Source organism: Bos indicus x Bos taurus, chromosome 6 (genome assembly GCF_003369695.1).
Source record: "Bos indicus x Bos taurus breed Angus x Brahman F1 hybrid chromosome 6, Bos_hybrid_MaternalHap_v2.0, whole genome shotgun sequence".
Classification (NCBI taxonomy): domain Eukaryota; kingdom Metazoa; phylum Chordata; class Mammalia; order Artiodactyla; family Bovidae; genus Bos; species Bos indicus x Bos taurus.
In genome coordinates, this window is record NC_040081.1 from 39,166,183 (window position 1) to 39,182,045 (window position 15,863).

The window sequence follows — 15,863 nt, forward strand, 5'->3', positions numbered from 1 at the left end:
GTACCTTATCATTATTTCTTTCTACCTTAGCTATGAAATCCACATAAACACTATCCAGAATCCTGACAATGTGTTCTTAAGTCTTTGATCCATCCTGAATTCTGTATCACCTAGAATCAACCCAACTTATTTGAAAAAAGAAAAACAATACATTATTATTCTTTAGTAACATTTATATAAGTAAAATATATTCTTATTATAATAAAATATATTTTATTGGAAAAATGAATGTTATGAAAAGCTTTTGAATCTATTAAAACAATTATATGTTAGTTTTATTTCCATTATGTATAGAACATGTTACATACTTTTGATAAATGGATCATAAAATGAATTCAAGATAATTTTCTTTCATAATATCAGTGATTATCATTTAAATTCCCCTTGATTTCTAGTCCTCTTTTTGGACTAGCATTTCTCTACATTTGAGCATAGATAAAAATCTCTAACTTCTTATCCTAGATGAGACAAGTTTGTTAAAGTCTAGATGCCCTAGGTATACTGAGTGCAAGGACCACATTGATATCAGGGAGCATTCCCATTTCTCAGTGGACTGGAGATAATAATGAAGTCTGATAAGAGGGGAAGTGGAATAAATGTATCAGTTCAGTTCCGTTGTGCTGGAGTCCAACTCCAGCAACCAGGGATTCAACCTGAAGAGATGGATGGTGTCAGCGATGAGAAATGAGACAGCCTCTCATTTTTCTATGGACTGCCTGTTTATTCCAAGTTTAAGATTCTCTTTTATACTTTTACAAAAACATTAGGCCAGAGGTTTGACATTTTCAGTTCCCTCTCTCCCAGATTTATTATCTCCATAAATCATTGTTGCTCTTCAAACAGAGTTCCTGCTTCAGGGATTCTCTCGGAATCAGCCTTATCATCTATTATCTACCTCCTCTAATGTGTCCTATAGTTAACTTGTGATTATATTGTAACTCATGCTACATTCCTCAGTTTACTACTTATCTTCCTAAATCCTGTTTGCCCCTAACATCCTGAGCTCACTATCTCTTAAAAAGGCTTCTAGCTATAGTGTCTCTAAAAATTCCTAACTTCTATAAGTTATAGTAAAATATGCTAACTTTACAACATTTCTTAAATCTTTAACTTCTAACTGTTTTAATTATTTCTAAGCCCTAAATTCAGTAAACTCCTTTGCCATAAACATTCTCCTCACAAATAGGCTTCAGATATCAATCCCTCCCATAGCCTCAAGCTACGGCCTATGTGCTCATCCTGGAACACTCTTTTGTAAGAGTCCTTGAACAAATGTCAATGATTACCTTTATGAATTATTTTCTGAGCACAACTGCAGAAGGCTTTGCGCCTTCTCATACTCGTCTCAAGAACAATAAGCACCTTAACATTCCTTTTCAGTCAACTCAGCCTAGGAGAGGAAAAGACAAGTCAGAATTACAAGGCCTAACTCCTTCATCCCGGGATCCGTGCCTGCGGAATGAGGAGAGGGGCCTGGGGACCTTACCTCCATTTTGTCCGTAGTGCCTAACATGGCTCCCAACACCGTTGCTCAGTTGTGTCCAACTCTTTGCGACCCCATGAACTGCAACACGCCAGGCCTCCCTGTCCATCACCAACTCCTGGAATTTATCCAAACTCATGTCCATTGAGTCGGTGATGCCATCCAACCATCTCATGCTCTGTCATCCCCTTCTCCTTTTGCCCTCAATCTTTCCCAGCATCAGAGTCTTTTAAATGAGTCAACTCTTCACATCAGGTGGCCAAAGTATTGGAGTTTCAGCTTCAACATCAGTCCTTCCAATGAATATTCAGGACTGATCTCCTTTAGAATGGACTGGTTGGATCTCCTTGCAGTCCAAGGGACTCTCAAGAGTCTTCTCCAACACTACAGTTCAAAAGCATCAATTCTTCTGCACTCAGCTTTCTTTATAATCCAACTCTCACATCCATATATGACCACTGGAAAAACCATAGCTTTGACCAGATGGGCCTTCGTTGCCAACGTAATGTCTCTGCTTTTTTTATATGCTATCTAGGTTGGTCATAACTTTCCTTCCAAGGAGTAAGCATCTTTTAATTTCATGGCTGCAATCACCATATGCAGTGATTTTGGAGCCCAAGAAAATAAAGTCTGACACTGTTTCCACTGTTTCTCCGTCTATTTTCCATGAAGTGATGGGACCAGATGCCATGATCTTCGTTTTCTGAATGTTGAGCTTTAGGCCAACTTTTTCACTCTCCTCTTTCACTTTCATCAAGAGGCTCTTTAGTTCTTCATCACTTTCTGCCATAAGGGTGGTGTCATCTGCATATCTGAGGTTATTGATATTTCTCCCGGCAATCTTGATTCCAGCTTGTGCTTCTTCCAGCCCAGCGTTTCTCATGATGTATTCTGCATATAAGTTAAATAAGCAGGGTGACAATATATACCCTTGACGTACTCCTTTTCCTATTTGGAACCAGTCTGTTGTTCCATGTCCAGTTCTAACTGTTGCTTCCTAACCTGCATACAGGTTTTTCAAGAGGCAGGTCAGGTGGTCTGGTATTCCCATCTCTTTCAGAATTTTCCACAGTTTATTGTGATCCACACAGTCAAAGGCTTTGGCATAGTCAATAAAACAGAAATAGATGTTTTTCTGGAACTCTCTTGCTTTTTCAATGATCTAGCGGATGTTCGTAATTTGATCTCTGGTTCCTCTGCCTTTTCTCAAACCAGCTTGAACATCGGGAAGTTCATGGTTCACATATCTATAGTGAGGAACAAAAACCACATATTTTTACTTTTAAATCACTACCATTGACAATATTGTAGACGTTATAAGCAAATGAATATTTGTTCTTTCATGCTAATTCCTTTGAGACTTAGAACCAAATGACTAAACTTCATTGTTTTTAATAGTTCAGCTGAACCCTGTAGGTCCAGCAACCTCATAGAGAGAAATTTCTGAATTATCTCAGATTCATCAAGACTAGAAGATCTCATTTCTATAATTTATTTTTAAATTCCATATATAATGGAAGTCATATGATAAAGAACAAAATCATGGTTGCTGAGGAGAAAGGATAGTTGGGGAGTTTGGGATAGTCATGTACAAACTGCTATTTTTAAAATGGATAGCTAACAAAGACTTACTGTTTAGTATATAGAACTCTGCTCAGTGTTATGTGGCAGCCTGGATGGGAGTGATGTTTGCAGGAGAATTGATACATTTATATGTATGGCTGAGTCCCTTCACTGTTGACCTGAAAACATCACAACATTGTTAATCCTCTATACCCCAACACAAAAAGTTTCTTAAAAAAGACTAGATGATCTCATTACTTATCTAGTCCCCTTTGTGTCATATGTCTTCAATATAAACGGAGGCATCTCCACCCATCTGGAATAAACAATTGTAAATCCATTGGTCAGTTCATAAGCAATTGTAAATCCATTGGTATAGAAGAACTTTTCTCTGCTTTATAGGCTCCTCTCTCAAGAAATGTGAGCTGTTTCCTCTGGGGCAATGTCAGAAAACTGTAAATGACAGCTTACAATCAAAAGTGTTCCATATTAAAATCCATGGTATAGAAGAAAGTTAGTAATAATGGAGGACTTCCCTGGTGGCTCAGATGGTAAAGCGTCTGCCTACAATGAGGGAGACCCAGGTTCAATCCCTTCATCGGGAAGATCTCCTGGAGAAGGGAATGGCAACCCACTCCAGTATTCTTGCTCCCCCCACCCCGCCAAAAAAAAAGGGGCTCAAAGAAATAATGGAGGAGATGCAACCAAATGTGTGGATTATAATTTCACTCTATATAATTTTACTCTAACCCGTATCTTATAAAGCCATTTGAATATTTAACACTTTTCACTCACCTTCTCCACTCTTTCTCATTCCATTTACTGTTATGCTTAATTTTGTGTGTCTAATGCTCTTTCTTCTGCTATTGAATTGAATGGTTTCAAAATGCATTTCTTTCTATTTCATTCACTACTGCCACTGATTATCTCACGGTTTCTACCATGATTTCTTTTGCTTGTCTGGAATGAAGATTTCTCTCTCCACCAAAGTCTAAATTTTTGTTCATTTCCCAAAGATATGCGAAATATTTCTGTGCTTTATAGGCTCTTCTCTCAAGAAATGTGAGCTGTTTCCTCTGGGGCAATGTCAGAGAATTGTAAATGACAGCTTACAATAAAAAGTCTTCCATTTTTAAAACAGCAAATTGGTTTTCCAGGGACAGTTCAGGCACCCTGTCAGTACCTGGCGTATGAAAGTATTTTCTTAGTATCTATCTTACTCATGACATCTGCTCTCTCTGAATATCTGCTGTAAGCCTTGGAACCTGTCCCCTGCTTCAGGATCTTAATTCCTATGTTTCAGTCCCTAACCATGAGTACTAGTTTTCTTTTGCTATTTTTTCATTAAACCTAGTCTTCAAGTGTGTATACCACATATTGGTCCACTAGGATAGCTTCATATTCCCAGAGTGGATTTACCCATTAAGTTTCTTCTTAATTACCAATATTTAGCCTTCTATTTATCCTGGTACACCTTTGGGTTCCTTTCTGCCTTCTACAAGTATTCTAAAGGCACTATATATCCATCACAGACTAGGAGGTCCAACAAGGTAGTATGGTTTGTAGCTTTATCAGAGCCATGGTTAGTTTAAGTATGATATGACTTTACTGTTGGAAAACATAAAGTTTGGAAATGATATCATTTGAACTTTACAAGAGCACAGAAAATAGTATTTCATTTCACAAGGGAAAATCAAAGTAAGCCTCAAAAATACCCTATATGACCTGCTTATAGTCACACTGTAAGTGAATAAAACAACTGGTGTTTCTCCTCAGGCTTTTTGTCTTTCACTGCTAAGAAATTCAATTCTCGATGTTGATTTTGGAGCATGAGGCATTGTCTTGACTAGTTTACACATGTCTCATTTGAACCTAGATTTTTTTTTTAACCAACGCATCCTTCCAAACTAATTCCTTCTCTTATATTGTCAATATTCTCCTAGAAATCAGGGAGGTTTAATTTAACCCATTACTATACCCATCTCTACATCACACAACACACATCCATTTGTCATGACCGAATAATGACTCTGCTGCTGCTGCTAAGTCACTTCAGTCGTGTCCGACACTGTGCGACCCCATAGACGGCAGCCCACCAGGCTCCCCCATCCCTGAGATTCTCCAGGCAAGAACACTGGAGTGGGGTGCCATTTCCTTCTCCAATAATGACTCTAAACCAAAGTATTTATTGAAGTTATCTTCCAACACAGCAACCTTACTTTCACTACCCTAGTTCAGAACTCATAACTCTTCATGGAAGTCACTGCAGTGTCTCCCCAACTCACCATCTTATTTCCAGAGATTTCCTCTCCTGTGCAGATCACAGTCAAAGCTTATTAAAATAGATGCAAGATTACCTATGAACTGACTGACCTCTTTCTCCCTCACCAGTCCCATCATGTGGTATTCCCTGCCTCGTGGTCTATGCTTTTAGAAACCCTGAATTACCTCTTTTCTCCTCAGTTTGCCAAGCTTTCTCTCATCTGTGTTCTCTCGTATTCTGCTCCTTATGTTAGAGATTTATTTTCTTCATTTTCTTCACATTCCTCATTCCATTTTGTTCATGCATTGTCCTCCTTGTTCAACCTTCACAGACACCTCTGATATCTCCAGTTATGATGTAAGGGACTCCTTGGTGTTGCTACATTGCCACAATACCCTGTGCATACAGCTATTACTGTACATAAAGCATTGCTTGATGAGATTTATATTATCTTTTAATTGACTTACATTATGTATTTATCTCTTTGATAATTAAATATTAATATCAGGTATCTATCTGCTTATATTTTCTCTTCTCTAATTAAATTGCAAGCTTTTAAAGGCGATTGCTATCACTCACTCACTTGGTCCAGCACACTATAAAGGAGTTTCTTTGTGGAGATAATGTAAAACAACATGTTTATTTATTATTTATCTACCTTATTAGGTCATTTATGAATAGAAACCATGGTCATTAGTATATATACACATATATCCATGAATATGAATATGTACAGATATGCATATATGTACCTATGCACACATATACAATGCAGACCTACACAACACACACACATTAAATATACAGGTGTATGAGATATATATTTGTCTTTTCTCTCTCTGAGAAAATATATTTTTCCATGAATTTTGATGTGTGAAATATTAATTTATAGAAATATTTATCCAAAATTCAATATCTGTTTCTAAAATTTAAAACCTTCCCTAGGGATATTGCTTGTGTAGGCCAGTAAAAAGGAGCTGAGCCTGAATTAGGATAGAAAGGGGTGGAGTGAGCTGCATGTGTTGCTCAGGTCTTTTCCATTTAGGATAAGTTTGAGGGTTGTTTTGCAGAACCAGCTGTCTACAAGGTGACGTGTTTTCTGTCATCTTCCCTGGATTGTTTTATATCTACTTATGGAGGTGAACTTCAGGAGACTATAACTGGCCAAACTGTTAGAAATATAATCATAAAGTCTGTGCAGTATAAACTTCTACGCATTGAAGCAAAATGCTATTTCTTTCTAGTAGTGTAGAGAATTGTTATGTTCTAAACATGAACATATTCACTAGAGAGTCTCTAGGATACAAATGAAATTGGTAATGGTGTTTCAATACAGAATATACACAAATATTTTGAGAATTGTTAATTAAGAGACTAAATTGAATTTCTTGGAAAATATATCAGACTTTTGGATGGAGTGCCTGAGACATTTGACTCTTGTATATATTTGGACTTCCATGGCTCAGATGGTAAGAATCCACCTGCAATGCAGGAGACTCAAGTTCAATCACTGAGTCAAGAAGATCCCCTGGAGACAGAAATGTCTACCCACTGCAGTATTCTTGCCTGGAGAATTCCATGGACAAAGGAGCCAGGTGGATATGGTCCATGGGGTTGCAGAGTCAGACACTACTGAGTGACTGAGCACAAAGCACGATGAACACATGATTATTTTTCTCATTTAAAATAAAAGCATACAGAATTCCACAATCTAAAACTTTACTGACATCTTTTGGTAAAAAGTCTATGTTTGTACATTCAGAGGAATATGCACACCACACACACACACATAATTGCATGCATCATATATGATCGTACATATTATACATACATTGTATATGATAATACATGTTTACATACATATGTGCATTTACATGTGAATATACAAAATTATATATAATGCACATATGTGTATCATATGAGACAGAGCGGTATTATAATCCAATTCTTTAATACTGTTTTCCTGATTATATGATATGAATGATTTCAATGAAACTTAACTCCCTACTTATTAAATGAACCTATATTAGAATATTGTTCCAAAATGTCTTTACTTTATATTCTAATTATATATTAGAATATATATACCAATCATATTTTTATATATGTGTCAATTTAATCATTTTTGTAGTCTCTTGTAATAACAGTCTCCATCCTATGATCAAAACATCCCCTTTTAAATTATATGTAAGGTATCCATATATAGTCTTTATGAGGTTAGTTAAGGCTGTGGATTGGGGTATTATGTTTAGGAGAATGAAACGCTTGATATTTCTTATTGTTTTCTACATATCTGTAGCTGGGACCTACAAAGCCTTCCAGGTTTCTGAAAGACTAGAATAATGCATATCAAGCACCACTTTCTCCAAGTCAAAATTCTCACTAAATCTGAATGCCAAGCACCTCATCTGCTAATTAACGCCATCTGCAAATTCCAAGTCTAGAATTTCCTTTGATTTATTTCATGTTCAGGCTTAAACTATTCTGTAGGGAAGTAAGTATCCTCATTTCATCAATCCTAATAAAGCTCAATTTATTCAAATCCCTTGAAAGAACTTGAGCATCTCATATTTAAGACACAGTGATTATTCCTAATCCTTGTTAAGCAAATCACTATAACTGCTATGTTGTTGACTTCTACAGAAGCATATTCAGGGTTGAGAGAATTCTTTTTCCCTCACTTGACAGTATCATAGTGTAGTGCATGCAGCTCTAGATCAGTGGTTCTCAACCTATAAGCAGAAGCATCAGAATCACTTGCAAACCTTATTAAAATGCAAGATGTCGAGCCAACCCCCCCAGGTCGTCACATTCAGTAAGTCTGGGGTGCAGCCAAAAATGTGCATTTCCAACAAGTTCTTAGGAGATGCTTACCTGCTTTTCCCAGACTGTTCTTTTGAGAACAGCTCTTCAAGGTCAAAAATCTGACACTCTTTTCATTCTTTACTGTTTTAAAAATGCTTAAGTTGATCCCTTATTTTAATGGAGATTCAAGTTTCTCATCAGCACTTGAAATGTAATATATGCTCATTAGAACTATGTACTGCCAGGTAGCTAAGAAGGAGGGGACATACAAATGGACAATGATCAAACCATATATAACAACAGGACTCTGAAAAGGACTAAGTGTGTCCCTCTCAAGTTATTGTATTTATATTTTAACCCCAAAAGGGATGGTAATAGGAGGTGAAACATTTTGGAAGTAATTAGATCAGGAGGGTGGAACCCTTATGAATGGGATTGCATGCGTGCTAAGTCGCTTCAGTTGTATCTGACTCTTTGTGACCCTAAGGACTGTAGTCACCAGGCTCCTCTGTCCATGGGATTCTCCAGCCAAGAATACTGGAGTAGGTTGCCATGCTCTCCTCGAGGAGATCTTCCTCACCCAGGTACTGAACTCATATCTCTTATGCCTACCTCATTGGCAAGTGCGTTCTTTACTACTAGTGCCACCTGAGAAGGCCATAAAGGGGATTGTGTGTGCGTGCAAAGTTGTTTCAGTCACGTCAGCTCTGTGCAATCCTATGGACCATAGCCCTCCAGGCTCCTCTGTCCATGGGATACTCTAGGCAAGAATAGTGGAGTGGGTTGTCATGCCCTCCTCCAGGGGATCTTCCCTGGTAAAATGGAACTCAGTGAACTCTCTCTCCCCCTTCTGCCATGTGAGGACACAGGGAGATGACTGCCTGTAAAGAAGTGGGCCCTCAACAGACACGAGGTTGTCAGCTTCTCGATCTTGTACTTTTCAACCTCCAGATCTGTGAGAAATAAATGTTTGTTTAAGTTACCCAGTCTATGATACTTTTGTTGTAGCACCTGAACATATAATGATAAACTTTGACCCAAAACCTCCACAGCAATCATCCCAGGAAGTCAAATCACAACCTCTGCACCAATTAGTGCAGAATGTCAGGACTCGGAGAAGGCAATGGCACCCCACTCCAATACTCGCCTGGAAAATCCCATGGAGGGAGGAGCCTGGTGGGCTGCAGTCCATGGGGTCGCTACGGGTCGGACACAACTGAGCGACTTCACTTTCACTTTTCACTTTCAAGCATTTGGAGAAGCAAATGGCACCCCACTCCAGTGTTCTTACCTGGAAAATCCCAGGGACGGCAGAGCCTGGTGGGCTGCTGTCTATGGGGTCACACAGAGTCCGACACGACTGAAGCGACTTAGCAGCAGTCAGGATTTGGGGACTTCTCAGGTGGCGCTAGCGGTAAAGAACATGCTTGACAATGTGGAAGGCGTAAGAGATGCAGGTTCGATCCTGGGGTCAAGAAGATTCCTTGGAGGAGGGCTTGGCAATCCATTCCAGTATTCTTGCCTGAAGAATCCCATGGACAGAGGAGCCTAGTAGGCTACCATCCATAGGGTCACAAACAGTTGGACACGACTGAACACGCATGCATACATGTCAGGACTTGGACAACAAGTCAAAGCTTTACTATGTTTTGTCCCTGTTTCCACTGCAGGTCTAACTAAAGAAAGATGATGTCCAAACCAATCACAGAATATGTTTGCTTTCTACTTAGCCTACTTCAGCTTCCCCATGCCAAAAGTCTCCAAACTGCACATAGCTAAAACCTCCTTTATTCACTATAAAACTTTCCCACTCTTCTGTCTGCCTTTGGGTCTTTGCCAAACACAATTGGTGGTGGCTGACTCTCCTGCTGTAGTAAGCTCTGTATCAATAGTCACTTTTTTCTTCACATTTGGGTGGTCTTCATTTATTTCCATGGCTAGTACTGAACCAATTATACCTCAATAAAAAATTAAACTTAAAAAAAAAATGGACCTACCATATGATATGGCTATTCCATTCTTAGGTCTCCCCACAGAGAAATAAAAGCACATATTCAAGTAAAAATATAAGAATACTTATAGAATATGTATTTATTCTTTCCCAAAACAGAAATGCTCATAATGTCCTTCAACAAGTGAATGGATAACAAATTGTGCTATAGCTATGAAGTGGAATAATGTTCATAATAAAAAGAAAGAGTCTGAAACATGTAACATGGATGGGATAATTATCAGTTCAGTTGCTCAGTCGTGTCTGGCTCTTTGCAACCCCATGGACTGCAGCATTCCAGGCTTCCTATCACCAACTCCAGGGAACTCAGGGATAACTACACTGAGTGAAATAAAATCAGAGGGAAGTAAAAGAATACATACTTTTATGTATATGAAATTCCATGCATATGAAATTCCAGAAAATGCAAAGTAATCTACAGTGGCAGAAATCTTACTTGTTATTGTTTGGAAACAGAATAGGTTGGAGGTGAAAGACAAGAAGAAATGATTATATCAGGTACCTAGGAGAACTTTACGGGTGACATTTTCTTCGCTATGTTGATTGTGGTGATGTTTTCACCTGTGTATACATATATTAAAACATAGCAAATTGTGTATTTTAAATATATGAATTTTACTGTTTATAAATTATACCTCAATAAACAAATAATTACAAAACAAAACTTAATATGATGGGGACTCCAGAGACTCTTTCAAATTATTTGTTTGATCTTGGCTTGAAATAATTGAACACTATTCTCTCAAATCTATAAAAAAAATTCTTGCTACATAGTTCAGTCTTCTGTGTCATCATGGATGTATTTTCCAGGGAGCTTTTGGTAAAATTCCATACGTTATACTCCCCTGCCACTGGAGAAAGGGAGAAAGAAAGGAAAAGGGCAAGAGACTAATTTAAATGTTTGAAATTTACATACATATGTACAGACAGACTGCTTGAGATATAGATAGGTAGATGGATAGATAGATATAAGACATATTTCAGGAGCATGGAGATCAAATAGTGGGACAGAAATTAGCTTCTTATTTTGTAAACTCACTATGGAAAAATTCAGAATGAAGACAGATATTACCTAGTAATTCATGACCTTTAACAGGATAAAAATAATTACTCTGATTAATCACAGATATAAAAATATCTATTTACCATAAAACTCCACATAACCTCCCCCTCTCTAAAGTAATGTCTGCCATTAAGGCACATATAGGACTGGGTAAATACCAATATATGCTGCTAAAGATGCAGCATGTTTCCCACCATAGAAGCCAATGAATACCACATGGCATTCAAGATTTCCCCCAAAGTTGTTGTTAAAAATTACATCCTGCAGCGTAAGCACTGCAAAGATACCAAATAAAGAAAGGAAGCACAATGTCTCGTTTTCTGAATTCCTCCCTCCCCATCGGGATACTGAGGCCAGTGAAAAGTGTTTTAATTAAGTTGGGTTGTGTGACTAATCAACCATTCCTTTTCTCTGCCTTCTGCACTGGCACATGAGATGTACTTGTCTCAGAGTGGATTTCACATTTCTTTTCATCAACATGACAAAAGATGCAACTTGAAACCTAAGGCTCGTCCATGGAATGAGAAGATGTGAACCAGTGTGTGGGGAAGGAGACAGAAAATGTTGAAGCTCTAAAACTTATGTTTGAGTCAATGACCTTTTGATACAGATGAGGTTTCTTTCCTGAAGAAAGAAATGACTCCCAAGATCACAGAATACATTAGAGGAAAGTCAGAAATGGAATTTAGGGACTTCCTTGATAGTAAAGTGGCTAAAACTCTGTGCTTCCAATGAAGAAGTTTTTCTGGGGTTTGATCCCTGGTTAGGGAACTGGAGCCCACACACTGCAACTAACACACACACAACTGCATGTAGTGCACAAGCCACAGCTAAAGATCGGTCCAGCCATAGTAAAAAATAAAATAAATGCAATTTATGTTACCTCCTGGAAGGCACCTAACTCAGGCTAGCTAGAAGATGTCTCCTGACAACATGGCCTCCAGTATTCTCTATCCAGATAAAGTAAAAAAGAAAGCCTAAGAATCAGCTCTTAGCCAACTGATACTTTGGCTTACTCAAACAAGCACACCTCTTATAAACTCAGCAGATTTGCTCAGTTTATGAATAGGATGCTTTCAACTCTCTCCAAAAACTGGCAGTTCTTGAGAACTGGAAATTGGTAAGAGTTAAATCTAGGTTTCTTAACCCTGGTATTATTGACATTTTGGACTTGATAATTTGACTCAAGGAACTGTCCTGTGCATTATGAGACATTTAGCAGCATCCTGGCCTCTATCCTCTACATGACAATAACCTCTCATTTCATTTGTGACAACCAATAATGCCTGCACACATTGCCATATAGCCCCAGAGGAGGCAAAACAGCACCTAGTTGAAAATTAATGAGATGATTTGTGTGTGTGTGTGTGCACACTCAATGGTGTCCAACTCTTTGCAGCCCCATGGACTGTAGCCCACCAGGCTCTTCTGTCCATGGGATTTCCCAGGCAAGAATACTGGAGTGGGTTGCTACTTCCTTCTCCAGGAGGATCTTCCCAATCCAGGGATCAAACCAGGTCTCTTGTGTCTCCTGCCCTGCCAGGCAGATTCTTTACCACTAGCACCACCCAGGAAGAAGCCCAGATATGAATCATATGTAAGTATTTATTTTCAATATGGCTTATGCCCATTAGTTTAAGTTCAGAAATATCTTTACTCGTTTTGAGATCTTATATTTTTTTTCTCCTCTATTTTTAAATGACTTGATTTTTTTCTATATATGACTGTAATTTTTTTCATGTATTATTGTCTAAATGCAAACTCATAATTTTAGTAAAAATGTAAAATATTTGTTTCTTTCAATCATTGCTTTCAACTATCTTTGTTGATCACTCCTTTCATGAAGAAGAAAGAGTTACTAATAAAAGCTTAAAACTATTCCACAGGTGTTTGATCATTTTTGAAAAATTATGTCTTTATTTTTTAGAGTACATTTAGATTAACAGCAAATTGAGGGGGAGATATAGAGATGGTCTGTGTAACACCTGCCCCTAAAGTTATAGTCTTCATCATTATCAACAATTCCCCACCAGAGTAGTATATTTGGTTCAAGTGAAAAGCCTACACTGATACATCATAGTAACCCAAAGTTTATAAAAAGCATTAGGGTTCACTCTTGATGTTGTGTAGTCTGTGGACTTGGAAAAAAGGTGTAACAGCATTTATTCATCATTATGGTATCATATAAAATATTTTCACTGCCTTGAAATTACTCTGTGCCCCATCTGTTCATCCATCCCTTCCCCCAGTCCCTTGCAATCACTGATCTTTTCATGATCTCAATAAGTTTTCTTTTTCCAGAACATTATGTAGTTGGAATCATACTATAATAATGTATATAACCTTGTCAGATAGGCCTCTTTCACTTAGTAATATGCATTTAATATTCCTATGAACATTTTAATGGCTTGATAGCTGTTAGTGCTGACAAATATCCCATTGTCTGAATGTATTAGAGCTTATTTTGTCGTTCACCTACTGAAATACACCTTTGTTGCTTCCAAGTTTTGGTGATTATGAATAAAGCTGCTATAGACATTCATGTGGAGGCTTTTGTGTGGACATGTTTTTAATTCACTGGGGTAAATACCAAGAAATGTAATTGCTGGATCCATCAAATGGTGAGAGTGTGTTTAGTTTTATAAGAAACAATCAAACTGTCATCCAAACTGTACCATTTTGCATTATCACCAGCTAAAAATGAGAGTTCTTTTTGCTCCACATCCACACCAGCCTTTTTCATCAGCGTTCTGGAGTTTGGCCATTCTAATGTGTGCACCAATGCCTCATTATTGTTTTAATTTGCATTTCCCTAATGATATAATATAAAAAATGGCTCCTTACTTGAAAAAAAAGAACTTTCACTCCTCCACAGTTGCCCTAATTTATGTCTCAAAAAGATGGAATGTAAGTCCTTGTATCTCTTAATTAAAACAAATTAAGCCATTCCCTTGCCAACATGGGTTTCTTAATTATTAAGTCCTATTTGCTCTCAAACCATAGTTGGCAGTCTAACTTGATAACTACTTTTTGTATTGTTGGTCCTTGTTGCCTTTCCAGCAAGTCTGTATTGCACATTTTGACCAATTTTCCATGACTCTCAAATCAGATCTTAAGAGCATAAGATTGATCCATTTTCTAAGAACCACAGAAATTAGAGAATGACCCTACACTTCTCTTTTAGGCTGTCTCACCAGGCATCTGCCTTTAACATCTTTGTCTGATCCTCAGAAACATTAGGCAATCTGCCAGGTCAATGAATTGCCAAATTTTATTTAGAATAAAATTGCAGTCCTTTATTTGGCAATGAAGAGGCATTGTATACATTTTTAACATAAAAAGTGAGTTTCTTTCCTTTTTCTCTCCCCTCATTTTTGGTAGGGCATTTTGATGGTTTGTATTAGAATTCAATATATATATGTTAATACAAATGGCCTTCCTGGGTGGCAGCAGTAAAGAAGAAAAAATCTGCCTGCAATGCAGGAGAAGTGGCTGGAGTCACAGGTTTGATCCCTGGGTTGGAAAGATCCCCTGAGAAGGAAATAAATGGCAACACACTCCAGTGTTCTTGCCTGGGGAATCTAATGGACAGAGGAGCCTAGTGTGCTATAGTCCATGGGGTCACAAAAAAGTCAGACACAACTTAGCAACTAAACAACAACAACAACACAAGTGCTGTATTACATATCAGTAGCTCTCTAAATGGGCTTCCCTTGTAGCTCAGTCGGTAAAGAATCTGCCTGCAATGCAGGAGACCTGGGTTCGACTCCTGGGTCAGGAAGATCCTCTGGAGAAGAAAATGGCAATCCACTCCAGTATTCTTGCCTGGAGAATCTCACGGACTGAGGAGCCTGGCAGGCTACATGGGGCTGCAAGAGTTGGACATGACTTAACGACTAAACCACCAGCTCTCTAAATGGTAAACAGTACTTGAATTACATTGCTTTTAAATATTTCAAAAGTAATTTCTTTCATTATGTCTGTGATGACCATGTTTCAAATAACATTCTCAGTTCAGTTCAGTTCAGTCACGCATTCATGTCCGACTCTTTGTGACCCCATGGACTGCAGTAACCAGGCTTCCCTGTCCGTCACCAACTCCTGGAGTTTACTCAAACTCATGTCTATTGAGTCAATGATGCCATCCAACCATCTCATCCTCTGTCATCCCCTTCTCCTCCCGCCTTCAATCTTTCCCAGCATCAGGGTCTTTTCAAATGAGTCAGTTCTTCGAATTAGGTGGCCAAAGTATTGGAGTTTCAGCTTCAGTATCAGTCCTTCCAATGAATATTCAGGACTAATTTCCTTTAGGATGGACTGGTTGGATCTCCTTGCTGTCCAATACTCTAATTGATTATTTTTATAATCTGCCTTTTCTAATATTTTGTGTTTCATGAGGGTATTTGAACCTCTTGCACCAAACACGATTCCTGGAACATAATATGTCACCAGTTATTGAACAAGTGAATACATGAATAAATGATTGATATAGTCTGTATATATGTGTATGTTATTTGTCTTAAGCTTGTTTCTATTTATGATTTTCAAAACAGTACTATAGTGATTTTTATTTGTGTATTTTTTATAACATATGTTTGGGCTTCTCCAGTGGCTTAGCAGTAAAGAATCTGCCTGCAATGCAAGACACACAGTAGAATGTAGGTTCGATCCCTGG